Here is a 26,663-nt window from a genome sequence, read left to right on the forward strand (position 1 = left end):
AGACAGGGTTTCACCATGTTACCCAGGCTGGTTTCCAAGTCCGGAGCTCAATCAATCTGCCCGCCTCAGTCTTCCAAAGTGCTGGGATTACAGGCGTGAAACACCGTGCCCTGCCTAGCACCTGTGAGATTTAACAACATCAGGGAAAACATCTTACTGCTGCTTCCCCTGCTCTCAGGCAGGCCTCACTCCCTCCCAAGGATTCCCTCTGTTGCCTCTGTAACTTCCTTCCATCTCGGCCCTTCCCGCCCCAGGAACTGCTTCCTCCACCCACTGTGATCTTGGGGCAGGTCCTGGCGACCTCTAGACCTCTAGAGCGCTCTTCGATGACAGGATGAGCCCTCCCTCTGCAAACACCTCCAACATCTCCTGATTTTCCACCTGCAGGCGCCCACCCTCCTGGCATGGCTTTCTAGCATCAGCCTGTGCAGGTCTGCACCGTAATTTTCTTTTTCTTTTGAGACGGGAGTCTCGCTTTATCACCAGGCTGGAGTGCAGTGGAGCGTTCTTGGCTCACTGTAACCTCTGCCTCCTGGGTTCAAGCGATTCTCCTGCTTCATCCTCCTGAGTAGCTAGGACTACAGGCATGCACCACCAGACCCAGGTAACTTTTGTATTTTTAGTAGAGACGGGGTTTCACGATGTTGGCCAGGATGGCCTAGATCTCTTGATCTTGTGATCTGCCCACCTTGGCCTCCCAAAGTGCTGGGATTACAGGCGTGAGCCACAGCGCCCTGCCTACTGCATCATAATTTTCTGGGGCTTTTTCACTTGGAGCTCCGGGTGCACCGCATGACTGCAACCTGTCCCGTGCTCTCAGTCTCTTTACCTTTGCTCTTGCGTCGTTCCTGCCCTTTAGCCAGTCTCCACCTGGGTAAATATGTCCCACCCTTTAAGGCCTAATGCATCGTGGCCTATTTTGAGAAATCCAGCTTCCCCTACCTGCAGGGCAGAATTAACCCTTCGTCCTCTGTGCTTTTGAACTATTTTGGACAAACCACTCTCTGGTGTCCCTCACATTGGAGGCTTCCCTGTAGACCCATCTAATGCTGGGCATCTTGCCAGGATTAACACCATTCATACATTTAGCAGGTCCACAGGCACTGTAATGGGTGCTGGGGACTTGGTGGTGGTTCAAGGAGCTGTGCTTCCTGTTTCCTTGGACTTAGGAGTCAAAGAAGGAGTGATTTGTAAGTGCTGTAAATAATCAGTCCAGCAACTTCAGCGACACCAGGAAGCTTATCGGAAATGCAGAATGTCAGACCCCCGTGCCCAGTCCTACTGAATGAAAATCTGCATTTTATTAAGATCCCCAGGGGACTGGTGCCTCCTTTCTCAACTCTCGTCCCCTCTGCCTTTCCCAAGGCTGTTGGTGCCCATGTCTGTGAACCCCGAGGCTGATTTGACCGAATTCCTGGGCTAACCCAGTGCCCAGTGTGTGGGTCCCAGGAGGTACCCAGTAAGGGCTGGATGAAATGCATTTGTTGAAGACAGGGGTGGCCTTGGTGGGCAGATGGGCCAGGTCACCTGGGAGATGGGAAGGGGGCATTGGTTGGGGAGGGAGGCAGGGGCAGCCTTCAGAGCCAGAGCTCTTCAGTGCAAAGTGGAGGAGGCCAATTAGAGCCTCCTGGAGAATTAGAGGTCCTGGTGAAGATTGTACATTAACTATGGGTCGGAAGGATGGCAGGGGTTCAGGGAGTGGATTCAGGAGTGGTGAGACTGCCGGCCAGCAAGGGAAAACAGGACCACACCTGTTCTTGGCAGGAGAGTGGCCAATGCCACTGCCTTATCCCTCACCCCAGGGGGAGCAGCAGAGGCCAGGGCTGGAGTAGCTGATTAGGGCCAACAAAAAGTGGAGGATTTAATGTGGCTTCAGGCCAGTGGCTAGGAAGAACTGGCCTTGGATACACAGGATGGACCCATCAGGATCTCATGTCATCTCTTGAAAATCTTTTTTTTTTTTTTTGAGATGAAGTTTTCACTCTTGTTGCCCAGGCTGAAGTGCTATGGCATGATCTCAGCTCACCGCAACCTTTGCCTCTCAGGTTCAAGTGATTCTCCTGCATCAGCCTCCTGTGTAGCTGAGAGTACAGGCATGTGCCACCATGCTTGGCTGATTTTGTGTTTTTAGTACAGATGGGGCTTCTCCGTGTCGGTCAGGCTGGTCTCGAACTCCTGACTAGGATTACAGGTGTGAGTCACTGCACCTGGTGAAGATCTCTTTTGAGTCCCCAGAGGGGTGGCCCCAGACCCACACAGAGTAGACTGGGGGAGTGCAGGTGAACTGGGTCTTGGAGCTGAACTTTCAACATTTGTCAAAGTGCCTCTTCCCACCCATGGCTGGGGTTTGGTGCCCCATTTGGAGCTCTCAGGGTCTCTGGACCTGGATCACCCGGGGCTGGGTGATCATAGTGGGTAGGATCAGAAGGGACCCTGCCTCTTACCCATGGGGTTCCCTGTTCACCTGCCAGCCTGACCCACTTCCCTGGAGGTCAGGACCCAAGAAGTATGGGGGTGAATATAGAGGAAGCCCAGGTTCCCAGGCTCATGATCCCTGCGTCGGAAACCTCAGGGGCATGGCTCTCAGGAACAGTGTCAGTCTCGTGTTCCATCAACAGCTTGCTGGGTGGTTTTCGTTTTGTTTTGTTTGAGATAGGGCCTTTGTCCCCGGGGCTGGAATGCAGTAGTTTGATCTGGGCTCACTGCAGCCTTCACCTCTGGGGCTCAAGCAATCCTTCCACCTCAGTTCCCCCCAGTAGCTGGGACTACAGGCATGTATTACCACGCCTGGCTAGTTTTTGTATTTTTTGTTGAGACAGAGTCTCCCCTGGCTGCCCAAGCTAATGCCAGACTCTTGGGCTCAAGTGATCCTCCCTCCTCGGCCCCCCGAAGTGCTGGGATTACAGGCATGAGTCACCGTGTCTGGCTGTTACTGGGTGTTGCTGGCTGTTTGTGCTCTGGCTGTACCTGAGAATCTCCCAAGGATTAAAAAAAAAAAAAATCCAGCTCCCAAGTCTCATGCCAGACCAATTGCACAGAATGGAACAAGCTGGACCTGTGCCATCTTTAAGGCTGGGGTCTGATCGTTGGATTTTTTTTTTTTTTTTTTTTTTTTTGAGATGGAGTCTCTGTCACCCAGGCTGGAATGCAGTGGTGCGATCTTAGCTCACTGCAACCTCCGCCTCCCAGGTTCAAGCGATCCTCCTGCCTCAGCCTTCCAAGTAGCTGGGATTACACATGCGTGCCACCATGTAGGGCTAAATTTTTTGTATTTTTAGTAAAGACAGGTTTTCACCATGTTGGTCAGGCTGGTCTTTATATACTGATCTTGTGATCTGCCCACCTCAGCCTCTCAAAGTGTTGGGATTATAGGCATGAGGTACCGTGCCCGGCCTGGGTGTTGGATTTTTAAGAAGCTTTCCAGGTGATTATAATGAGTACCTGGGGCCTGGATCCCTAGCTGGGGGCCTCCCAGGCTGACAGTCTGTAAGGAAAGCCTGCCTGCTGGGTCTACCTGCCCCTCAGCCTGGAAGGCCCATCTCCTCTTTGTCTTCATCAGACTTTGTAATGTCATTCAACAAGCATTTATTAAGCATCTACCATGTGCTAGGTAAGGCACTGTTTTAGGCACTGGGAAATCAGTGGTAATCAAGGCACAGGTCCAGCTTGTTCCATTCTGTGCAGTGGGGCCCTTTGAGCCTTAAGTCTGTGAGACACATGTAATTCCAGGAATGTGAGACTGCCCCTCCTATTCCTGCATTTCCTGGGTGGATTTCAGACCTGCCTTGGCTTTCATTTAGCTATTTCACTGGAAGGAGATGTTAGACTTCTGTACCCCAAGTCAGAGTCTTGGTCTCAGCCTAATCCATGCAACTCATGTTTTGAAAAAATATATATATATATATATATATTCAGATTTAAATAAATATACATTCCATGGAGAAAATGTGAAAAACTAAAAGAAAAAGTATCTGTAACTTACATTAACATTCTCTAAGTGACTTACAGTAACTGTGACTTATATTGACATTCTCTATGACCTTCTAGCCTTTTTCTTTTTTTGAGATGGAGTCTTGCTCTGTCACCCGTTCGAGTGCAGTGGAGCCATCTTGGCTCACTGCAACCTTCGCCTCTCAGGTTCAAGTGGTTTTTCTGCCTCAGCCTCCCGAGTAGGTGGGACTCCAGGTGCCCATCACTACACCTGGCTAATTTTGGTATTTTTAGTAGAGATGGGGTTTTACCATGTTGGCCTGGCTGGTCTTGAACTCATGATCTTGTGATCCACCCACCTTGGCCTCCCAAACTGCTGGGATTACAGCCACTGTGCCTGGCCCTAAACAACTTTATTTATTTATTGTTTTGAGACAGAATCTTGCTCTGTTGCCCAGGCTGGAGTGCAGTGGCACAATCTCAGCTCACTGCAACCTCCACCTTCTGGACTTAAGCAATTCTCCTGCCTCAGCCTCCTGAGTAGCTAGGACTACAGGCTCTTGCCACCAAGCCCAGCTAATTTTTTCCGGGTGAGATGGAGTTTCACTGTGTTAACCAGGATGGTCTCGATCTCCTGACCTTGTTATCCTCCCACCTCAGCCTCCCAAAGTGCTGGGATTGCAGGAGTGAAGCACTGCGCCTGGCCACCTTAATTTATTTAAGCAACTCTAATATTCAGCATTCAGGCTGTTTGTAAATTTTTGCTGTTACGAACCATTTGTCTTGAACATCCTAGTCCATACATGCCTGAACACTTGTCTAGTTATAGGTATCCTCTCAGGTAATACGTTTCCAGAAATGGAAAGACAAGACCTCTACTTACTAAGAGGTAAAAGTGTCTAATGTTTTGTGTTTCTGTGGTGGTGGAGGGGCGTAGGAACAGAACTTGTGCCACAGAGGGTCAAACCTGATTCATGTCCTGTGTAAATCTTGCACTAGCATGTGGGGAGTAAGACCAGCTCCGCCCTTGAGGTTAGGCTGCGGAGGTACCAGGTGCTTCCCTGGCAGTGCAAGGATGTGCTGGAGAAGGGATGAAGTGGAGAGAGGGTGGTGTGGGGGTTGGCTCAGCCTAGAATCAGGGCCACATGTCCACCTTGGGACTCCAGGGTCTCTGCTGCATCCAGTTCCTCGGCCTGGCCTGAATCCTGTCGGTCTGAAAGAATCCTGCTAGAGCCACTTGCTCACACTCTGCCCTGCCCTACATTCCTGACCCCACATCCTCTCCCTGGCTTGGTGCATTGGGGCGGTGGCTTGGGTTGGGGATGGGGACACATGCTGAGTTTTAGGGTGGGGCCACACCAGCTTTCTGCTTTCTGCTTGCGGGGAAGTTTCTGGGTTTCCATGATCTCTGCACACATGCCTGGAGTCCCTGCATGTCCACCCCCAGCCCTTCTCTCTAAACTTCACCCCGTGTGCAGCTGGGGCACCCCTCTCTGGGAGTGGGGCTGTGTGAGTAGAGGGGAGGAAATCTGGGGTGGGGGAAGGAGGAAAGCAGAACCCAGATCTCCACTAAGTTCATCACAGGCCTCCAAATGTGAGCTCTGAAGCCCTGGGTACATCAGGCTGGTCATACGAAAGGTGCCAGTGGCACCCAGCATTCGTACCTGCAGTCATAATACCCTGCAGTCAGGACCCTGGCTTAGAGAGCTTGGGGTCACGAAGCAGGGGCCTGAGGAGAGGAGGTTACAGGGCCTTTCAGTCCAGGGACTAGGAGAGAAATGTGGGTGCAGAAATGAGGCTGGGCGTTCACAACACAGTGAGTCCAGGGTGTGGGCTGGGGATGGAACTGGGTGGAGTCCCATTACTGAGGGATTTCCACTCGGGAAGACAGGCAGGGGAGACTCATTGCAGAGGCTTCAGTGAGGGAGTAAAATGATCAGAGTGGTATGTTTTTTTGGCCAGCAGGTGGACAGAGCCAGAAGGGGCAGTGAACACAAATCTCAGTCCAGGAGCAGCTGCAGGTGCTTGAGGCAGATACCTGTGCATATTTGGTTAGCAAATCACTCTCCCCATCATTCAGCCAGCCAGCCAGCCCTTACCCCTTCCTGCACGGTGCAGGAGAGCCCTCTTCTCCAGTAGAAGTCTAGAAATAGATGATGGGGGTGATATAGGTAATGGGAGGGAGAATTAAGTCTGTGACTCAAAGATGATGATGATGATGATGATGATGATGGCAATGGGTAGACTTTGCAGATGACTTCATTGGGTGGCTCTGGCCTTTATGAATGCTCTCACAGCCTGAGGCGTAAATATACTTCAGAAAAAGTAGAGAGAACCTTTTAGAACACCGATTTGCCTACCACCTAGACTTAATAATTGTTTACAGTGCTCATATTTGCTATGTGTATTTTTTGCTGAGGTATTTTATGAATAATTACATACATTGCAACTTTTTCACCTCTAAGTATTTTATTATGCATCCCTATGTAACTACAGTGCTGTGATCACACCAATTAATAGTTTTCTAATGGCATTCAGGACCCAATCCATAGTCAGATGTGCCTATTGTCCTCAGTGGTATGATCAGAGTTCTCTGTAACCTCGAACTCCTCGACTCAAGCGATCCTCCTGCCTTGGCCTTTCAAAGTGCTGGGTTGTGCCTGGCCTTAGTCTGTGTTTGACTGACCATTGGTTTCTTTCTTTTCTTTTTTGAGACGGAATTTTGCTCTTGTTGCCCAAGCTGGAGTGCAATGGTGTGATCTCGGGTCATCACAACCTCTGCCTCTTGGGTTCAAGCAATTCTCCTGCCTCAGCCTCCTGAATAGCTGGGACTACAGGCGTGCACTACCACGCCTGGCTAATTATTTCTATTTTTAGTAGAGACGGGTTTTCACCGTGTTAGCCAAGATGGTCTCGATCTCCTGACCTCATGATCCGCCTGCCTCGGCCTCCCAAAGTGCTGGGATTACAGGCATGAGCCACCGTGCCCTGTCACAGTTGTTTTTTTTTTTTTGAGATGGAGTTTCCCTCTTGTCACCCAGGCTGTAGTGCAATGGCGAAATCTCAGCTCACTGCAACCTCTGCCTCCTGGGTTCAAGTGATTCTCAGCCTTCTGAGTAGCTGGGATTATAGGTGCCAGCCACCACACCCGACTAATTTTTGTATTTTTAGTAGAGATGAGGTTTCACTATGTTGGGACAGGCTGGTCTTGAACTCCTGACCTCAGGTGATCCACCCACCTCGGTCTCCCAACCCCTGCCTGGCCTGACCATTGGTTTCTTTAAATTAGGATCCAATCTCAAATTACATTGGATTCTTAAGCCTCTTCAGTTTCCTTTAATCTGAAACAGCGCCCTGCCCCCATCACCTTTCCCACTGTGAACACTGAATTCTGGTAAGGCAGGGTTGTGCTGTAGGCTGCCTAGCTTGCTGGATTGATTTGTCAGGGCTGCCTTTGTTGTTTTGTTTCCTAGAGAGCTCTGTGGAGGTCTGGAGCCAGGGCGAGCAGGCTTGAGGGTCCTACAGCCTCAGTTATTCTGTTAGGTGAGAAAGACTGAGAGTCCAGTTCTGGATTGTCGGGGTCCGGCACGTCTGCCAGGGGGCTACCGACCCGCCTGCCAGGGGGACTACCGACCCGCGGGAGTCACCAAGACCACCAACGTAGATGTCTCGTTCAACCTGAGGGAGAGAGCATGCGGAAAAAAAAGAGAATAGAAAAGTGGGGTCTGGAGGGCCACAAGACCTGAAGTCACGCAGGCAACTTTATTTTTATGAGTTACAGGTTTTATACCTTTTCTCTAGTTACATTTACTTTAGCTCAGCAGAAAAAGGGGGCAAACAGAAAAGGGAACAGAAATCACGTAAAAATAGTTATCAGGGGCCTGTGATAACAGCTCACAAAGCATTTTCAAGGGGGATTGTGATAATAGCTTACAAAGCAGTCTAAGAGTTAAAAGATACACAGTGCAAGCAAACAATGGTTCCTTAAAGGTGGCTTGTTAATTATGCTTCCCATCAGGAGGTAGAGCAAAGGCTCAGCCCCTGAGAAAATATGGGCAGGGGTCTCTTGCCCCTCTCAGGCACCTCAATTGCAGCAAGCCTATTGCCTACACAGAGACTAAGGGGGATATGAAGCAGTCAGCACAATGTCCTCACAAACCGCAGGCCCTTACTCTGCATTCTGTTCTTGCCTTAGTAGCTTAGCCATTCTTGCCTCGACTCGACAGCCCTCGAGAGCGGGGGGAGAGCAGCACAGGTCCAGCAGCCAAGTTGGGGCGAGACAGCTACTGTCTCAAGCCCTTGGCGTGAACGCTGCCATGGATTATGGAGAGTGGGAGATAAGCCTGGGGCTGGCAGGGCTTGAGGCAAAGGCAGGCTGGCAGCCCATGGTTGCATCTTTTCTTCCTTTCTTCCCAGCTTTCCCTCTGGTCTCCTGCTCCCTGTCTTCTCCTTGTCCTTACAGATATGTTCTCCCATGCACCCAGCACTGCTGTAGGACCCCAGGACTTATCAGAGAGCCCACCTGCCCCTTACAGCCAGAAACCCAGGCCTGTGGCAGAGGCAGGCTGGCACACTGGCCCTGACCTTTATTTCTACTGAGTTGTTCTTGCTATCTCTGTTTTTCCTGGAGAGACTATTGGGGTTCTCTGCATGTGCAGCTTATTGTCCTTTCTAGACTTTAAGCTTTCTGAAGGCTTTAGCTGTACTTGTTTTAAAATTCCATATACTGCCTGGCCCCTTGGTTGGCATAGGATGGATTCTTGGTAAAGATATGTAGAGGCAAAGAAAGTAGTTGCTTTTGCAGGGATGCAGGAGTTAATTTCTTTTCTCTGACGAGCCAGGAATCCCAACCAGTGAATCTGGGTTCCTGTCTTAATATTCCTGCCTCACCTCTGGCTAGCAGGTGTGACTGGATATCTGGAGAAAAGGTCCCCCAGGCCTCCCACCCACCACCAACCCAGTGTTCAGACGGCGCCTGCTGTTGGAGTGGCCTCCTTAGGGCTGGCCTGGATCTGTGGAATCATGGCCAGTGTCTAGGGCTGGGAGTCAGAAGACCTGGGATCTGGAATTTGCTGTTCCATTAACTTGTGTAACCTGGGCTGGTCAGTTTTCCCTCCGTGCCCCAGGGACAGTTTTCTCAATCACAGCTGGATGGAGTTCGGTTGTTCAGGGTCCCTCGGGGATCTCCCCAGTCTGTGACTCCCCCTCCCATGGTGCTCTGATGGTGGCCAAGCTGGTAGGTGCAGGTTTTGAGTCAGCCTCCTTGATAGTCACCTGCCCCACTTCTATCTCGCTCCCTTCCTCCTTCTTATCTAATCTTTCCAGACAGCACTGCCTCGCCCTGCTGCCTTTCCCATGGCGACCACCTGGATCTCCAAAGTCCACGCTGGGTGAAATGGGGCCACCCAGGTCCTGGAATGTAGCTGTCTTCCTTTCCTACCTCAAATCAAGGTCTTGGAGTGTAGACCCCGTGAGCATTTCAGGGATTGTGCCCTCCTCATCCCTTAGAACAAGCTGTTAACCAGCTCCTCTCCAGAAGGCCCAGGACGGCTCTGCCTGCCCACAGGCCTCCAGCCAGGACCCTTTTCTTGTGGCCTCATCCTCCTGTCTCTTCTGCTATTCAGACTGGTCTTGTGCCTCCCAGTGGATGAAAGGCGCACTGCAGGGACTGTCCTCTGGGCTCCTGAGCCCACAGGTGCCGGCCATGAGCTGGGCTGGTCCTGAATGGAGGGGAGAAGGGGATACACAGGTGTAGACAAGGCCTCTGTCCTCCGCACTTAGCATGGCTGAAGGAGATCCCCGAGGGTGGGGACCACACCCAGCTACTGTAGGCTCGCAGTGAGGTTTGTTGAGTGGATGGAAACCTGGGTTGTGTTTGTGCCATTCTCTGAGCCACTATGTGGCTCTGGGGTTCGGTCCACTCTGTGGGCCTCACACTGGACTATGGTAAGAACGCAATGAGATACTGGATGTAAAAACGATTGATAAACTATAGAGTTCGAACGATAGAAGGGCAGTTTTTCTGTGATCTTGGCTGGGGTACCACCGGCCTCTAGATGAGGGGTGAGGCCGGTGGTGGGCGTGGGCAGGGAGCTACGGGGGAGCCTCAGCTCGGCCTTGAGATCACAGGAATGGATTGGGGCTTCATCGTAGTAGAGGCTGGACGGTGACATCGGCGGGCTGGAAGAGGGTGGGAACAGGCCCTTTCCGAGGCCCGTGGGCGGAGGGACCTTGTGGGGAGGCGTTCGGGAGGGGGGTGAGGCGCCGCGGCCACTTTGCCCTGGAGAGCGCGGCTCTGGTTTCAGCGCCAGGTGCGCACCCAGTAGGGCACCTGCGGCCCAGCTAGTTTGATAAACACAGGTGCCCGCCATGAGGAAGAGTCAGGGTGGGGCGCTAAGGCCAGGGACATCGGTGCCAGCGGGTGGGGAGGGGTCCCCCGGGGACGCCCTCCGCGGGCAGTCGAGACCCGGAGAGCAGGAAAGCGCGGGCGCAGCAGCACATCACCCGCCCCGCCCCCGGGCGCGCCTGGCGGAGGCGCGGCGTCCTGGCAGCGGCCGGCAGTCGGAGACGGCTGCACTTGGGACGCTGAGTTTCACTCCGCCGCAGGGGCGGGGGCGGGGCCGGAAGCCCGGAGCTCGCCGGCCCGGCCAGGTTGGGGGCGGGGCCAGAGCGCGTGGGTGGGGCGGGGCGGGGCTAGGGCGGCCAGACCCACGCGCTCCAGGGAGGTCTCGGTCTCGCTGGGTGGAGCTCCATCAAAATTACCTGACTTGTGTCGCGGCCCTCGAGCCTCCCTCTGGCCCCAGGTCTCCCCACAGCTCATCTGATAAGAGCTTTTCTGCTGATCTGTTAATGACTTCACCCGAGCTCCCTCCCTTCCCGACCCCCTCCCGCCGGAGATCACCTTCTTGCCATCCCTCAGCTCTAATGAGTATGCACAGAGAAATGGGGGAGGGCCGCTTGCGGGCACGGTGGGACCCTGGGAACATCTGCCCAGGGCCACCTTCTTTACCTACACACACCAGATGGAGGCTGCGCTAAACACTAGCTGGAGAATAAAACAAGGAAGGCAAGGTGGCATGGTGCCACCCCTTGGAGGATCTTGAGCCTAACATTCTCACATGATACCTGTTTTGCTAGTCCTCGCGGACCCAGGAGGAAATGCCAAAGGTCCCATCTCCTGCCTCCCAAGTCCTCACTCTTGACCGACCCTCCCTGCTTTCCAGAGCCCCCTCCAGGGCTTGTTTCTCTCCTTCAGTCCCTCAGACAGACCATTCTCGCCTGCTCAGGGGCACATCTGGGATGTCTTCCCTTCCCAATCTTGTTTGAATTCCCCTCGAGAGGCCATGCTCCCCTCATGACCAGTCCCTCTCTTCTCTAAGTGGCTTCTGGATTTTTTTTTTTTTTTAGATGACGTTCCGCTCTTGTTGCCCGGGCTTGAGTGCAATGGTGCGATCTTGGCTCACCCCAGCCTCCACCTCTCAGGTCAAGCGATTCTCCTGCCTCAGCCTCCCGAGTAGCTGGATTACAGGCATGTGCTACCACGCCCGGCTAATTTTGTATTTTTAGTAGAGATGGGTTTTCTCCATGTTGGTCAGGCTGGTCTCCAACTCCTGACCTCAGGTGATCCTCCTGCCTCAGTCTCCCAAAGTGCTGGGATTACAGGGGTGAGCCTAAGTGGCTTCTGTTTGCACTCCCCTGCTTTGCAGACTGCCGGGCACTGCCGGATGGGGAGGGGCTGTGTTGGAGAGGCGAGGCTTCAAAAGCTGTGCCAGCGTGGGCAGGGACAGATGGACATCCACCTAATGACCACGTGGGCTTGTCCAGAGGGGTGAGGAAAAACACTGGTCCCGGAATTTGCATGTCTTTCCTTCATTTGTGACCCAGACAAGGAGTTTGGAGGAGAGGCGTGGAGGGGTCAGGAATGAGGATGGTTTTTTTTTCCGTCAGACAGACAGCCTCTGAGGAAGGAGACTCTGCAGCCTCTTCCTCTCCGCCCCCCTTCTCCCACCTTGTGTGCTGGTAAAGATGGGGGCTGTGGGGACTGCTGCCAGCCTCTCTCCAGCTGCACAACTTTCATGCTGCCCTGTGGTTCCATCACCCCTGGTCGGTGCTTTCTTCCTCCCACCTTCAAAATTCATTCTTCAGGGCTTTGCTAAGAGACAACCAGCTAGTCTGATTCACTAATGTTACAGGTAATTCTATGAATTATTCAAGACTCTGAGCAGCTCCTGCTTCTCCCACACCTTCTCTGATTGGCCAAGTGCTGACCTCTCCCTTCCCTGAATTCGGAGAAAACCCAGGCTGGTACCACCAGTTGGCTCTGATACATATTCTTTATGTTTTTTATCTTCTGAGTATGTGATTTATCTTCCCAATGAGATTTTAAATTCCCTGAGGCAGGGACCTCCTCTTTTGCTTCTTGTGTATTTTACTGCACAGTTAGTAAAACAAATTAATTAACTCGGTATGTATTATATGTGTGCCTTCTCTACACCAGGCAGTGGTCTGGGTGCTGGGGACACGGCAGGAAGCAAAACAGACATGTCTGTGCCTTCACAGAACTTACATCCCATGGGGTAAGGGTAAGGAATAGTAAATAAGTAAAACAGCTAGCCAGCCAGGTGATGATAAAGGCCCTGGAGAACAGTTACACAGGGAGGGGCATACCAAGTGTGGCAGGAGGCAGTTTGCAATTTTTAATAAAAATGGGAGGAGTGTCTTCATAGGAACAGGGCTGTTTGAGCCCAGATCTGAAGGAGATGAGAATCTGGAGGTAGAGGGTTCTGGGCAGAGGAAAGAGCCATGTCCAGTTCCCTGGGGGGCTTTAAGGAGCCTTGAGGGGTCTCCAGGGCTGGAGCAGATGGGTGAGGGGAAGGGGATGGGGAGGAGATGCTATCAAAGAGATGAGGGGGATCGACCATGCAGATCTTTCAGGCCATGTGAGTTCTTTAGTTTTATTCTGAGATGGGTGCTTCTGGAGGGTTCTGAGTGGATTCTGGCCTGATTTGACTTATCTTTTAAAGGGATCCTCCCCCTGCTGGGTGTGGTGGCTCATGCCTCTAATCCCAGCACTGTGGGAGGCTGAGGTAGGCAGATCAACCTGTGGTCAGGTGTTTGAGACCAGCCTGACCAACATGGTGAAACCCTATCTCTATTGAAAATACAAAAAAGAAAAGAAAAAATTAGCTGGGCATGGTGGTGGGTACCTGTAATCCCAGCTACTCGGGAAGCTGAGGCAGGAGAATTGCTTGAACCTGGAAGTCAGAGGTTGCAGTGAGCCAAGATCACACCACTGCATTCCAGCCTGGGTGATAGAGTGAGATTCCATCTCAAAAAAAATAAAAAGTTAAAGGGATTAGGAGAGTGACAAGACCTTTTTATACCCACAAAACCACCTTGGGAGTGGGGGTGAGGAGCGGAGATGGGAATGAAAGCTGTCAATCACCTCCTAGGTGAGGGGGCTCCAGATATTCCAAGGGCCAGGGGACTTTTGTCATTCCGATTGCCACCTAAGTGGTTTATAGAGGTCAAGATAAACATTACTTTATACATTATTTGGACAGGTGTGGGGTCCACATAATTTTAGGTTACTTGGCACCAGGATGGAATTATCTGGGGGTGCTTACTTTGCTAAGCAAAGGCCAGCAATTCTGGCAGTTACAGATAAGAGAAAGTATGCAGCTTGTCCTCTCTTTGCATTTTGTAAGGTAATCTTAGTAGTTTACAGAAGCCATGGCTGGCAGTCATTGTGAGGAGAATGGAAACAGTTTTCCCATTTTAAAATGGCATTGTACTGGTTCTAATTCTAGGCCAGCTATATCACACAGTGGCCCTTCCATTAGACTGAACAGAGCCCCTTCACTTTTATCTGGATCCTCATGCTTAGGATGGCCCTGTTCTCCCATTAACTGTGGACATTATTTTTTCTTCCAATATCCTATTTCTTGACAAAATGCACCCTGATCGCATTGCAGGCATGGGCGGGCAGACTGTGGGGCTTTCCAGGAACCCCCCTTTTTCCACGCTCTTGGGGGCATTCTTCTCATAGAGCAGCTATCAAGTTGGCCTTCCATTGAGCCTGATGTTCCCTTTCGCTATGATTTTCCCTCTGGCTTACTGCCTCTTGGTTACAAATACCTGGTTAGCTACTTCCAATAAGTGAAGTATTCATGCATGCAAATCCTGCCCGTTTCTGCCACTGAATTTGCCTGGACTTGAGAATCTGCATTTCTCGGTGGTGAGGGGGATAATGGTTTCTAGCAGTTTGTCCCCTGACTACTGAAACAGTTGCTGCCTTCTCTCTTAGCCACTTCGGAGGGTTTAACACTAACTGCAGCCATGAGTCTAGGTATGGAAATTGAGGTGTTCTAGTTCACCATATATAACCTCATGCCTTACTTTGGAGACAAGGGACCTGTCTAGGGTCCCCTCTGGGGGCCAACTTACCCTAAATGCTGGCTAATCTTTCCTACATAAAGCCCTTAATTTCTCTGGTGTCATAGTTACTTTATAATTCCCACTAAATCCCTTCTTTTAATTTTTCAGCATGGTTTCTAAAGGGCTGAGCTTGCTATGGGTGCGATCCATATTAACACTTCAAAGAAATAATTCCCACAGTTAGGAGAGTGTTAGTTCACTTACAGCAGTTCCTGCCTAGCAAGACGCAGCACAGAGCACTCTCCGATTTACATTCTTCAATCCTTTTACAATGCCCAGCTGCTTCTTCATTCAGCCTAATGTGGCTGTCTCTAATTCTTACAAATTGCTGGGCGCATAAGGCCCTTCCTAATGGGCCCAACACCTTTTATGACTAATGAGTTTGGTTGGACACATCTACACACAGACACACATCCAATTGCTCTTCGTCCAATTCAAAACCATAAGCAAAAGCTTCCAAGGTTACAGAGAGAGCGATCGTCAAAACTGCCGATCTGGCACCCATGGGTGATCAGGTCGTGCTTCCACCCAAAATGGGGGAGGCTACTTTCCCGGGTTCAATCTTACCAAATTCAGTGGTCCAGACTTCCCCAAATACTTGTTCCTCCTCGGTGTTCAGTCACTGGGTGGATCCACACTGCAGGGCCTCCCTGCTCTGCTCTGGTGAGGCTTTTCCACTAGGCAAATACCTGCCCAGGAACACTCTCAGGATGCATCACCCCAGCGAGCAGGAGTCCCCCTGCAGGGATGCGCCACAGGGCTAGGCAAACTACCTAAGAGACTTTTTCCCACCGTCTGCTATCCAAGACTCACTTCCCAGCCAACGCACCAAAAATGCAGCCAGAGCGGCCATGGGAAATGGATCTCTGGGACACCGAATACAGGAGGAAGGACGGTTTATTCAGCCGGGAGCAAGGTGGCATAGTTGCCTAAGAGTCAAGCTCCCCTAACAAAAGAAGGTTCCATCTTTATATAGGCTTATACTTTAGAGGTTACACATGGAAGAATCTTAGGTTTATAGCTTCACATATGAAAAGGGTCTTGGTTTACAGTCTCAGGAATTACATATGAAAAGGGTTTTGGTTTACAGCCTTAGGAATTACATATGAAAAGGAACTTGGTTTACAGTCTCAGGGATTACGTATGAAAAGGATTTCAGTTTAAAGTCTTAGGAATGAAAAAGGGAAGTTGATCTGAGATGCCTGGGTCTCCCTCTTCAATAGAATTTAACATGTATGCTGCATGCAGAAGCTGGCATTTTATCTTTATAGTTTACAAGTCCCTTAGAATGTTTTACACTTTTGGCCACATTACTAAACACAAGAATGTTTTCAGCTCAATCTACCTGAGCTACATGGAAATATGATAAGCAAATAGAAAGTGAATGGAGATAAATTCCTTACTTACCTTCTGAGATGACACCTTCTAGTTAGCTAGTGGTAGATCCAAGACTACTGGGCTAGGAAACATTTTGGGCTGGAGTACAAGGGTAGTTTTAGGGATAGAGAAATTAACAGGCAGAGAGGGAATCTCTGAGACTAAGAAAGACTAAGTGTAGCTGGGCCTAGACGATCTGAGTTCCAAATGTAGTTGTTGATCTTAAATTACACACAGCAGCAATGGAATTGTCAGTCATTGTGTCCACCTAGTCAGACAGGTAATTACTTTAACCACTGATGCTGTGAGAAATTAGAAAAGTCTGGGATGGCTGTGAGAATATGTGTATAAAGATGTCTGTAGAGTGGGTGACAAATAAAGAAAACCACCTAAATATTTACCCCAGCAGAGCAGATGCATATAACATACTATGGAATATCAATAAAATGATGCATGAAACTTTTTTCTGTGAAATTCAAAAATGTTCATGATATAATAGAAATAAACACATCAAATGGTAGGGCACTGTAAATACAATAATGTAATTTTTAAAAGGTTAAATGAGAAATAAGATTAAATTCATCTAGGTTAAAAAGGAAGAGGTAAAACTATGTCAATTGCAGATGATTAAATCTATATATAGAAATACAAAAGAATTCACTAAAAACAAGTTTAGCAACTACTAAACTACTAATACTAAATGAGTTTAGCACATTGATAGGATGCAAAATAAAAACACAAAAATTAAGTATTTCTGTAATCAATTCATTAACAAAAATATTATTAAAAATACAACTTACAGCAGCATTAAAAAGAACAAAATAGGACTGAAATTGAGGGTCCAGCAATACTCTTCACTTTCACGCTTAATTGGTTTTTGTAAATGGTGCTAATATAATTCAGTGGGGGAAGAAATTATCTGTCCATCAAATGATGCTGAGACAACAGGCTATTCATATGCAAAAGAATAAAGCTGGATCCCTACTTCACCCCATATATAAAAATTACCTGAAAGTGTATCAGAGACCTAAATATGAGACTTCACTAGAAAAGTCTTAAAAGAAAACATAGGCATAAATCCTTATGACTTTGGATTAGGTACAATTATCTGATCTTAAATGATACCAAAGGCACAAGCAATAAAAGGAAATTTAAAAATCTGAACATCATGAAAATTGAAAGTGTGTGTGTCTAAGGACACCACCAAGAAAGTGAAAAGCAACTCATTGAAAGGGAGAGAATTTTTGCAAATGTTACATCTGGTAAGGAAATGACTTGTATCTAGAATATAGAAAGAATGACTGTAACTCAATATAATGTTAGTAATAATAAAATAATAATCAAAAGACAAATAATACACAAAAGGCCTATAAGCACATAGAAACATATTCAATATCATCAACCATCAGGGAAATATACATCAACCTGAAACTGAGTTACTATTCCCCACCCACTAGCATGGCTATAATTGAAAAGATAATAATTAGTATTTATGAGAATGTGGAGATACTAGAACACTCACACTTTGCTGGTGAGAATTTAAGTGACATAGCCCCTTTAGAGAGCAGGCCAGCTGTTCAAAGTGTTGCACATTAAGTTATTATATGATCCAGCAATCCCCTCCCATGTATAGAGTATACCCAAGAGACATGAGAACACAAATTCACATAAAAACCTATACAAAATGTTTATAGCAGGATTATCAGTAATAATCCAAAATGAGGACCAAAATGTAACCAACTAATAAACAAATTGTGATACATTCATACAGAAATATAATTAAGCAATAAAAAAGATATGAAGCACTGATACAAGCTACAACCCACACAAACTTTGAAAATTTTACGATAAGTGAAATAAGACAGACACAAAAGACCGCATATTGTATAACTTTATTACATAAAATGTTCAGAAAAGGTAAATCTGAAGAGCTAAAACATAGGTTGATAACTTCTTAGGGTTAGGGATTTGAATGTGGATTTTTCTCCTGAGCTGGAAGGAGAGGAATGTGATCTGTAATTGACTGTGGTAATGGACGCACAACTGTGAATATTCTGAAAACCACTGAATTGTATATTTTCAATATGTGGATTTTATGCCATTTAAGTAATATCTCATGTGGTCCTTAAAATTATTAAATTACATGTAAAATTTGTAGTCTTTTGCTCAAAAAAGCTACCAATAAGGTTTGCATGCAAGCGAAGAAAGTAGACACACAGAGAGTAGGCTGAGATAATAGTAATTATCTTAGTAAAGTGAATTTGGATTTAGTGATAGGAGAGATTTGAAAGTATATTTATGCATATTTTGGTTGTTTCATTTCCTATGGTGAGCATGAATTACTTTTACGGTAAAATTTTAAAAATAGAAAGTTAAGAATCTTGAAAACTCTTCAGTCAAATAAACATAGTAACAAATGATAAAGAGCTATCTCAAATGTCTTCCTAGAGAATTGGCTGAAGCACATGCATGTAAAAGGAAGGCAATGGCTGAAGAATCAAGACAGGACTATAGTGGGAGAAGAGAAGAAAAATGTAAACGTGGAGATAGATGACAAGAAGATAACTGATGCATGAAGTGGACATTAATACTGTGAAAACCTCTTGGGGAGTCAGAAATGACCACGTCTACATGGGAGGGAAACTTTTTTTTTTTTTAAATTGAGATGGAGTTTCACTCTTGTTACCCAGGCTGGAGTGCAATGGTGCGATCTCGGCTCACCGCAACCTCCGCCTCCTGGGTTCAGGCAATTCTCCTGCCTCAGCCTCCCAAGTAGCTGGGATTACAGGCATGCGCCACCATGCCCAGCTAATTTTTTGTATTTTTAGTAGAGACGGGGTTTCACCATGTTGACCAGGATGGTCTTGATCTCTTGACCTCGTGATCCACCCGCCTCGGCCTCCCAAAGTGCTGGAATTACAGGCGTGGGAGGGAAAATGTCTTATCGCCCAACATGACCAGCCATCAGGGACATGGGACAGAATCAGAAGGGCTGTCTAGTCATTTCCTTTCTTCTCCCTCCAACATCCCAGCAAGATTATTGACTAATTTACAGCCAATGCACATTGAAGAATCAGTACAATTTGTTGTAGGCTTTGAGAAAATAGAAATTTCTTGAGCTCTTGGGGGTAGTGAGCCGTTTCCCTGTATCAGACAAATAGACTCATCTGGTATTTCAGGAATAAAGTGTGTAATGTAGAAATAAGAGCATACACTAATGTTTGGAAACCAGGGGTAGCAAATATTGACAAAGTCATGTGACAGGCAGAATAATGGTCTCCTAAACGTATCTGTGTCCTGAAATTTATAGAAACATCTTCTAATAGGGCAGAAGGAACTTTTCAGATGTGATTAAGCTGCAGCTCCTGAGATGGGAAGATTATCCTGGATTGAAGGCAGCTTCAATGTAATCACAACAGACCTTATAAGTGAAAGGAGTAAAGACAGCATCAGAGTTAGAGATGTGACAACAGAATCAGAGGTCGAAATGATGTGACTGCTGACTTGGAATATGGAGGAAAGGACCAAGAGCCAAGGAATGCAGGCAGCCCCAAGAAGCTGGAAATGGTGAGGAAACAATTTTCCCTTAGGGCCTCAGAAGAAATGCAGCTCTGATGACACATTAACTTTAGCCCCTAGTGACCCATTTTTGACTTCACACCTCCAGAACTGTAAGAGGTTAAATCTTGTATTAGCCATTCAAACTAAATTTTGAATTGCAAATCAGCCCCATATTTATTAATTTTTTAAAATTTTCATAGTTTTGGGGAGGCAGGTAGTTTTTGGTTACATTTAGAGTTCTTTAGTAGTGAATTCTGAAATGTTAGTGCACCATCACCCGAGCAGTGTACTCTGTACCCAAAATAGTCTTTTATCCCTCACCCTCTTCCCAACCTCCCCACAAGTCCCCACAGCCCATTATATCACTTTGTATGTCATTCCATCCTCATAGCTTAGCTCTCATTTATGAGTGAGAACATTCAGTATTTGGTTTTTCCATCCCTGAGTTACTTCACTTATAATAATAATCTCCAGCTCCACCTAAGTTGCTGTATAACACATTATTTTATTCCTTTTTATGGTCAAGTAGTGTTCCATGGTGTATTTACACCACATTTCTTTTATACACCCACTGGTTGATGGTCACTCAGGTTGGCTCCATATCCTTGCAATTGTGAATTGTGCTGCCCTAAATATGCATCTGCATGTGTCTTTTCCATATAATGATTTACTCCCCTTTGGGTAGATACCCAGTAATAGGGTTGCTGGATCAAATGGTAGATCCAGTTTTAGATATTTAAGGAATCTCCATGAAGTGGAAATTTGGCCCAGGATTTTGTCAGCACGTAGTGGGTAACTGTCCCCATTTTAAAACTGCCCCTATTTTTGTTAGTAACTGCCCCTTTCGGCTTCTGTACCTCAGCTTATTGCTTACTAAATGAAAAGCCTTAAGGGAAACTGCTGTGTCGTCTAAAACCTGCTGCTTTGTCTAAAGTCCTGAGTTACTTCCCCTGCCCTTTTACCTATAAAAACTGTGTACTTTTCTTAGCTGGGGTCCAGACTTTTGGGTGTGAACCCTTCTGGGCCCCACGACATAATAAAGTGTGTTCCTCTGATCCCTGAGTTCTGCTTTGGTTTCTTATCAGGTAAAATTTTCCAGAACATTTTGTTCCCTAACCAGAAAACCCAACTGCGCTGGCCCCTTGAGCCACTGGTTTGGGGTCAGAAAGAACAGATAGCTTGCCTGTTCCCCACTGGGAAACAAGGCAGGGCCCCCGATAAGCTTCTACAGGGCCTTCTTTCCTGGAGGGAGAACGGCAGTTGCTCCGGCATTGCCACTCGCCGAACTCAAGGGGGAGATGGACTGAACTGAAGGGAACTCTGAATAAGGTAAGGTCCTGGGATCTGACCCTAGGCAGGCCCATCTACAGGTGGAAGGAGAGATTGGATCTCCATTTGGAGACAGCAGTCAGATTTCCTGAGTCAGGGTAGGAATGTGATAATCTGAGTGAGTGTGTGAGTGCATGGGGAGCTCAAGGGCCCACCCTTGAACCTCCATTCTGTGGCTCCATGGTGCAAACTATGGAGTCCAAGAGGGCCTGAGCCTGCGTGTCTGTGGCGACCTCATAAGGCTTATGGCAGTATTGAGCTAAGTGCGAGCTGAGCTCGATCCGAGTTGGGGGATTATACTGACCTGCTGATGCTAAGAGGCACCTAAGTTCCTGCAAGGGATGTGACCAGGTGGGAAACCAAGTGGTCCTTCATGGGATACCCCCTCCTTTGTCTATCTTGTGCCAATGGTAAGAAAGGGACACACATCATGGGGAAAAGTCAATCTAAGCCCACGGTCCTAAACTGTATGGTCAAAAACTTCAGGAAGGGCTTTTCTGAAAATTATGGGGTCAGAATGACCCCAGGAAAGCTAAAGATCCTCTGCAGATCAGAGTGGCTGGTTCTTAGCATTGGCTGGTGACCAGAGGGCACCCTGGACCTCTCTACAGGCTGTTTGGAAGGCTGTGACCAGCAACCCCAGCCACCCGGACCAGATCCCATATATTGACTCCTGGTTGGAGACAGCTCAGACCCTTCCCCTTGGGTTCAATTCTGCACTGGAAAAAAGTGACAGTTTAAGGTCCTCATGGCCCAAGCAACTAAGGGACCAAAGGAACCAATTCATCAGGGTGACCCCAAGGAGGAGCTGTCACTGCTTTATGTCCTTCTGGCACCATCAGCCCCCAGCCCACCAGCCTTGCCTGACACACCCCCCACACAAAGAGGGGAGATCTGAGCACCCTCCCTTGTGGCTAGATCACTGTGCATACTGCAAAGAGGTGGGACATTGGAAGAACGAGTGCCCCAAACAGATGGTCCTGGGTGGGGCACCCCCCACCAAGGGAGGGCAGAATACCAGCCAGAACCTAGCCAGGCCCACCTGATTGCCTTGTCCAGGATGAACTCAGACTAGGACGGGCCAACCTCTGTGAAACTTGGCCCCTGAGAGCCCATGTCAGGATGAAGGTCTGGGGCCACCCAATGACTTTTATAGTAGACACTGGAGCAGAGTACTCATGATCACCACTCTGGTTGCCCCATTTAGCAACTGAAAGGCAACTGTTGTGGGAGCAACAGACAACCAAGTAGAGCCCCGGCCATTCTGCCAAGATCGGATATGCCAATTAGGAGGGCACCAGGTATGCCATGAGTTCCTCTACCTACTGAAATGTCCTGTTCCCCTTTTGGGAAGAGACTTGTTAAGGGCACAAATTGCTTTTAAACCAGGGGAGCCAGCCAGTCTGACTTTGAGTGAGCCAAAATGGGGCCTGGTCCAGGCAGTCACACTTCCACGTGAGGAAGAATGAAAACTGCACACTGCCGAGAGGTCAGAGGAAATCCCACCAGAATTCCTGGACTCCTTCCCTGCAGTCTGGGCAGAGATGGAAGCCCCTAGGGATGGCTAAGGCCCAAATATGCAGACGACAGGTGAGATACCTGGGGTTCATCAGCACCAAAGGACACCGGTCCTTGGGACCAGAGAGAAAAAGGGTGATTTGCTCCACGCCCACTCCCAATACCAAGTGGAAGCTCAGGGAGTTTCTCGGGGTGGCAGGCTTCTGCCGAATATGGATTCCCGACTATGGACCCCTTGAGGGGGGTGGTAGCCAAGACATGGCTTTCTGGGAAATCAAGGCACTGCTCCAAAGTGCCCCAACACTAGGACTTCCAGATGTCACCTGAGAATTCAATCTATTCATTCAGGATAGAAAGAAGATAGCACTTGGGGTCCTCACCCAGACCACTGGGCCTTGGCAGAGACCAGTAACATATCTGTCTAAACAGTTGGATGCAGTAGCATCGGAATGACCCCCTTGTCTCTGAGCCTTAGCTGCCACAGTTATTCTGATGAAGGAAGCTGACAAGCTAACCTTGGGCCAGACTGTCCATATCAAAGTGCCTCACTCAGTGTCCACCCTTATGAGCAGTCAGGGGCACCAGTGGCTCTCAAATGTTTGTTTAACCCACTACCAAGGGCTGCTCTACGAAAACCCACAGGTCACCATTGAGACAGTGGCCTCAACCCAGCCACATTTCTACCCACAGAGGAGGGGACCCTAGACCAAGACTGTGAGGAGGTGGTAGATGAAATCTTTACTAGTCTGCCAGACCTGAAGGACTGTCCCCTCCCAAAGGCAGACTTAAACCTGTTCACTGATGGAACCAGCTGTGTCCAAAACAGGAAGAGGTATGCAGGGTATGCAGTCACCACTGCCACTGAAGTGGTCGAGGCAGCCCCTTTGCCCAGCAGCTGGTCAGCACAATGGGCAGAAGTACATGCCCTCATTCAGGCCCTGTGCCATGCAGAAGGTAAAGTGGCCAATATTCACACTGACTCCAAGTTCGCCTTTGCAACTGTCCACATACATGGGGTGATATACAAGGAGAGAGGGCTGCTAACAGTAGGAGGAAAAGAAATCAAAAATAAGGAAGAAATTCTCAGACTGCTAGAAGGAGTTTGGAAGCCCAAAGAGGTAGCTGTCGTGCATTGCAAGGGCCACCAAAGAGGAACTGATCTTATCTCTATAGGAAACCGTCTGGCTGACAGAGAAGCTAAGGCAGCTGCACTGCAGAAAGAACCTGTACGGGCCCCCGCCCACTTATTCAGTCACCCCTTGGCTCCAAGAGGATATGGGAAAGCCAGAGTGCTCTAAGGAAGAAAACCAGTGGGCACAGCAGGAGGGGGAAGCAGAGTGCTGGGGGATGGTGGCTACTCCCTGACCACAGACCGATAGTGCCCAGGAACTTGGCTCACACCATCATTACTCAGGGCCATGGTCTCACTACCTAGGTAAAACTGCTCTGGAGACCTTACTCCACAGCTATTACTATATTGCAACCCTCCCTAAACTCTGTGCTGCAGTAAGCAATCAGTGCCTTACCTGTGCTAAAAGCAACCCCCCCCAGTGACTGAAACCTGCCCCAGGGGTGTAACAGGTGGGGGTCTACCCCTTTGAGGACATAGAGGTGGACTTCACTGAAATTAAGCCCAGTAAAGGGTACAAATGCCTACAGGTCCTTGTATGTATGTACTCAGGCTGGGCTGAGGCACTGCCAACTAAGATGGAAAGAGCCCGAGAAGTAGTGGAAGTCCTATTTTGTGAAATTGTTCCCTGATATGGGATTCCACCATACACAGTGACAGTGGGCCAGCATTCACCATACACAATGACAATGGGACAGCATCCACCATACACAGTGACAATGGGCCAGCATTTGTGGCAGAAATCATCCAAGCCCTCACCAGCGTGCTCAAGATTAAGTGGAAACTTCATACAGCCTACAGGCCACAAAGTTCAGGGAAAGTGGAGCACATGAATCCAACCCTGAAGGTTACACTAGCAAAGCTCTGTCAGGAAACCCAGGCTTCCTGGGTAGATATACTTCCCCTAGCCCTGTTGCAGTCATGGTGTACAGCAGGACCCGCGGGCTACTCACCCTTTGAAATCCTATTCGGGAGCACCGCCACCCCCACCCCCCTCACCCCGTTAACAAAGAAACAGGAGACCTGAGACAGCTAGGGGAAACAAGCATGACATCCCAGCTGCAGGCACTGGGAAAAGTGCTGTCCCCGGTCAGTCAGTTTGTAACAGAAAGAGCACCTCTCTCCCTAGCCAATCCAGTACATCCCTTCCAACTTGGGGACCAGGTCTAGGTGAAAGATTGGATAAAGGAACCCCTCCAATCTGTCTGGACAGGGCCCCATGCTGTAATCCTTGTCATCCAAACTGTTCTGCAAGTTACAGGAGTCGTTCTGTGGGTACACTATTCCAGAGCAGAGAGGGCCCACCCGGACACATCGCTGGACAGGTGGTCTGTGCGCCCAGACCCTCGGCATCCCATGAAAATCATGCTCCAGCAAGATGTGGTCTGAAATCTTAATACTTGGACAGCATTTGTTGTTCTACTGTTGTGCTGACATTATTGTCTTCCCTTGAGGGATATTCTTTGTCCATTTATGGTGTAAAATGCCACTTCCTGTTTTGCTATTAATAATCTTGGCCCTTGCCTTTGGCCCTTGCCTAATTAACATACTCTGGCAGTTTCCTGAAGTCATGGTAATTAGAAAACCAAGTGCTCAGTTACTAGCCCTTTGTGAGTATAAGCCGCTAAGTACAGACACCAGGGTGTAAAAGGGGATGCTCCCTAATAACCATAAGAGAGCATCAAAGTGGGGGATGAAGTGGAAATTTTGCCCAGGATTTTGTCAGCCCGTAGTCAGCAGCCATCCCTATTTTAAAACTGCCCCTATTTTTGTTAGTAACTGCCTCTTTCTGCTTCTGTACCTCAGTTTATTGCTTACTAACTGGAAAGCCTTAAGGGAAACTGCCACTTCGTCTAAAACCTGCTGCGTTGTCTAAAGTCCCGAGTTACTTCCGCTGCCCCTTTACCTATAAAAACTGTGCTTTTCTTAGCTGGGGTCCAGACTTCTGGGTGTGAACCCTTCTGGGCCTGCTGGTGTAATAAAGTGTGTTCCTCTGACCCCGAGTGCCACTTGGGTTTCTTGTTGGGTAAGATTTTCCAGAACATCCGTACTTTTTGCCAAAGTGCCTGTACTAATTTATATTCTCACCACTAGCAGTGTAAAAGTGTTCTCTTTTCACCGTATCTATGCCAACGTCTACTATTTTTTGACTTTTTAATTATGCCCATTCTTGCAGGAGTAAGGTGGTTTCTCATGGTCGACCCCACATTTATTTAGCAAACCTGTATTAGGCAGTGACTATGCATCAGGCTCTCCTAGGCCTCAGTGAGTGAAACACCAAAGATTCCACAACAGGATTGAAAGAACTGGTAAATGCAGGCTACTGTAATTAGTGTGGGAAAACTGCTTCCAGGAGGATGCAATGTCTAAACAGAGGCCTGGATGAGGAACCCAGTTAATCCAGGTGAATGGCAGGAGAAATCTTCTAGGGAATCAGTATCACAAACACAGGCTCAGAAGAAAGAGCACACAGGGAGTCTGGGGAACTGTCAGCAGTTCAGGGTGGAGATTAGAGAGAAGGGAGCACAGGGGCAGAAAGCAAGGTTGGAGCAGTGAGCAGGTTCAATGGCTGAAGCTCGTGGGCTTTGGGAGAACCTTGGCTTTTATCCCAAGGACAATGTGCAGCTTTGGCAGCACTAAAGTCAGGAAGAACCTTGATCAGATCTGCATTCCAGAAGAATCACTCTGAGTGAGAAAAGAAATAAAGACAAAGACACAAGAGTAGAATTTCCAGGGGTCTAACACACTCTCCAGTGGGGTGATCCACACAGGTGACCCACACTGACATTGAGCTCTGAGCTTCCTGTGCTTTTATTGGGTGCATGATCTTGTTAATCTTGCAGGCTTTGGGGAGGTGGACTGAGAAGGAAGATAGCCTGAGGAAGAGCACTTGTCTGCAGCATTCAATAGCAAATGTGGTTCTCCTAAGAAATGCTAACTAAGGACCCTGAGACTTTACCACCCATTATCTATCCAGGTGCTTTGGCAAAAGAGGTGCAGTCAATAAGGTGCCGTAGGGTCTGCCCAAACACATATGCATCAAGGGGCTTTTATCTCCAGAGTGTTGTGGACACAGAGCAACTAGAATTGCTCCTTATTTTGAGAACATAGGCAGAGCCTGTGGTGTTCCGGTGATCTCTACCCTGCAAGACCTTCAGGCTTCACAAGCATCCATCTGCAAAGACCCTCCTGAGTCTAGTGAGTAAAGGTTGTATTTCTTCCCAGAGTCTTTTGCATAAGCCCTCTTTATGAGACCCTCATGCAAACTCTATGTTGGGAAGAGATGTGGGACCAAAGCAGTTTTTCCTTCTCTGCAACCACACACACAGCAGTGTTCTGCAGTCATAGGGCGCTCTCAGGTGGTCTTTATTATAGGCCTCCT

General features: G+C 48.4%; 1 protein-coding gene and 1 long non-coding RNA gene across 14 annotated transcripts in view; one reads left to right on the forward strand and one right to left on the reverse strand.

Moving 5' to 3' along the window:
- LOC144576474 (serine/threonine-protein kinase MARK2-like) overlaps nt 1–26,663 on the forward strand; it is a 98,283-nt gene that overhangs the window by 2,967 nt on the left and 68,653 nt on the right. For 2 of the 8 annotated variants that reach the window (XM_078368694.1, XM_078368700.1), the window contains one exon: nt 1–26,663. This exon is cut by the window's right edge and continues 2,870 nt beyond it. The exons of the other annotated variants lie outside the window; for them this stretch is intronic. The gene's annotated coding sequence lies outside the window, so the exon portion shown is untranslated. 8 annotated transcript variants of the gene reach the window in all.
- Nucleotides 4,050–26,663, reverse strand: part of LOC144582096 (uncharacterized) — a 37,860-nt gene continuing 15,246 nt past the window's right edge. For 4 of the 6 annotated variants that reach the window (XR_013533979.1, XR_013533978.1, XR_013533982.1 and 1 more), the window contains one exon: nt 16,312–25,966. This is a non-coding gene — a long non-coding RNA (uncharacterized LOC144582096). Of the gene's footprint in view, nt 9,651–16,311; nt 25,967–26,663 lie in introns of those variants that run through there. The other 2 variants (XR_013533984.1, XR_013533983.1) reach the window with 2 other exon arrangements.

Source organism: Callithrix jacchus, chromosome 4, assembly GCF_049354715.1.
Source record: "Callithrix jacchus isolate 240 chromosome 4, calJac240_pri, whole genome shotgun sequence".
NCBI classification, from domain to species: domain Eukaryota; kingdom Metazoa; phylum Chordata; class Mammalia; order Primates; family Cebidae; genus Callithrix; species Callithrix jacchus.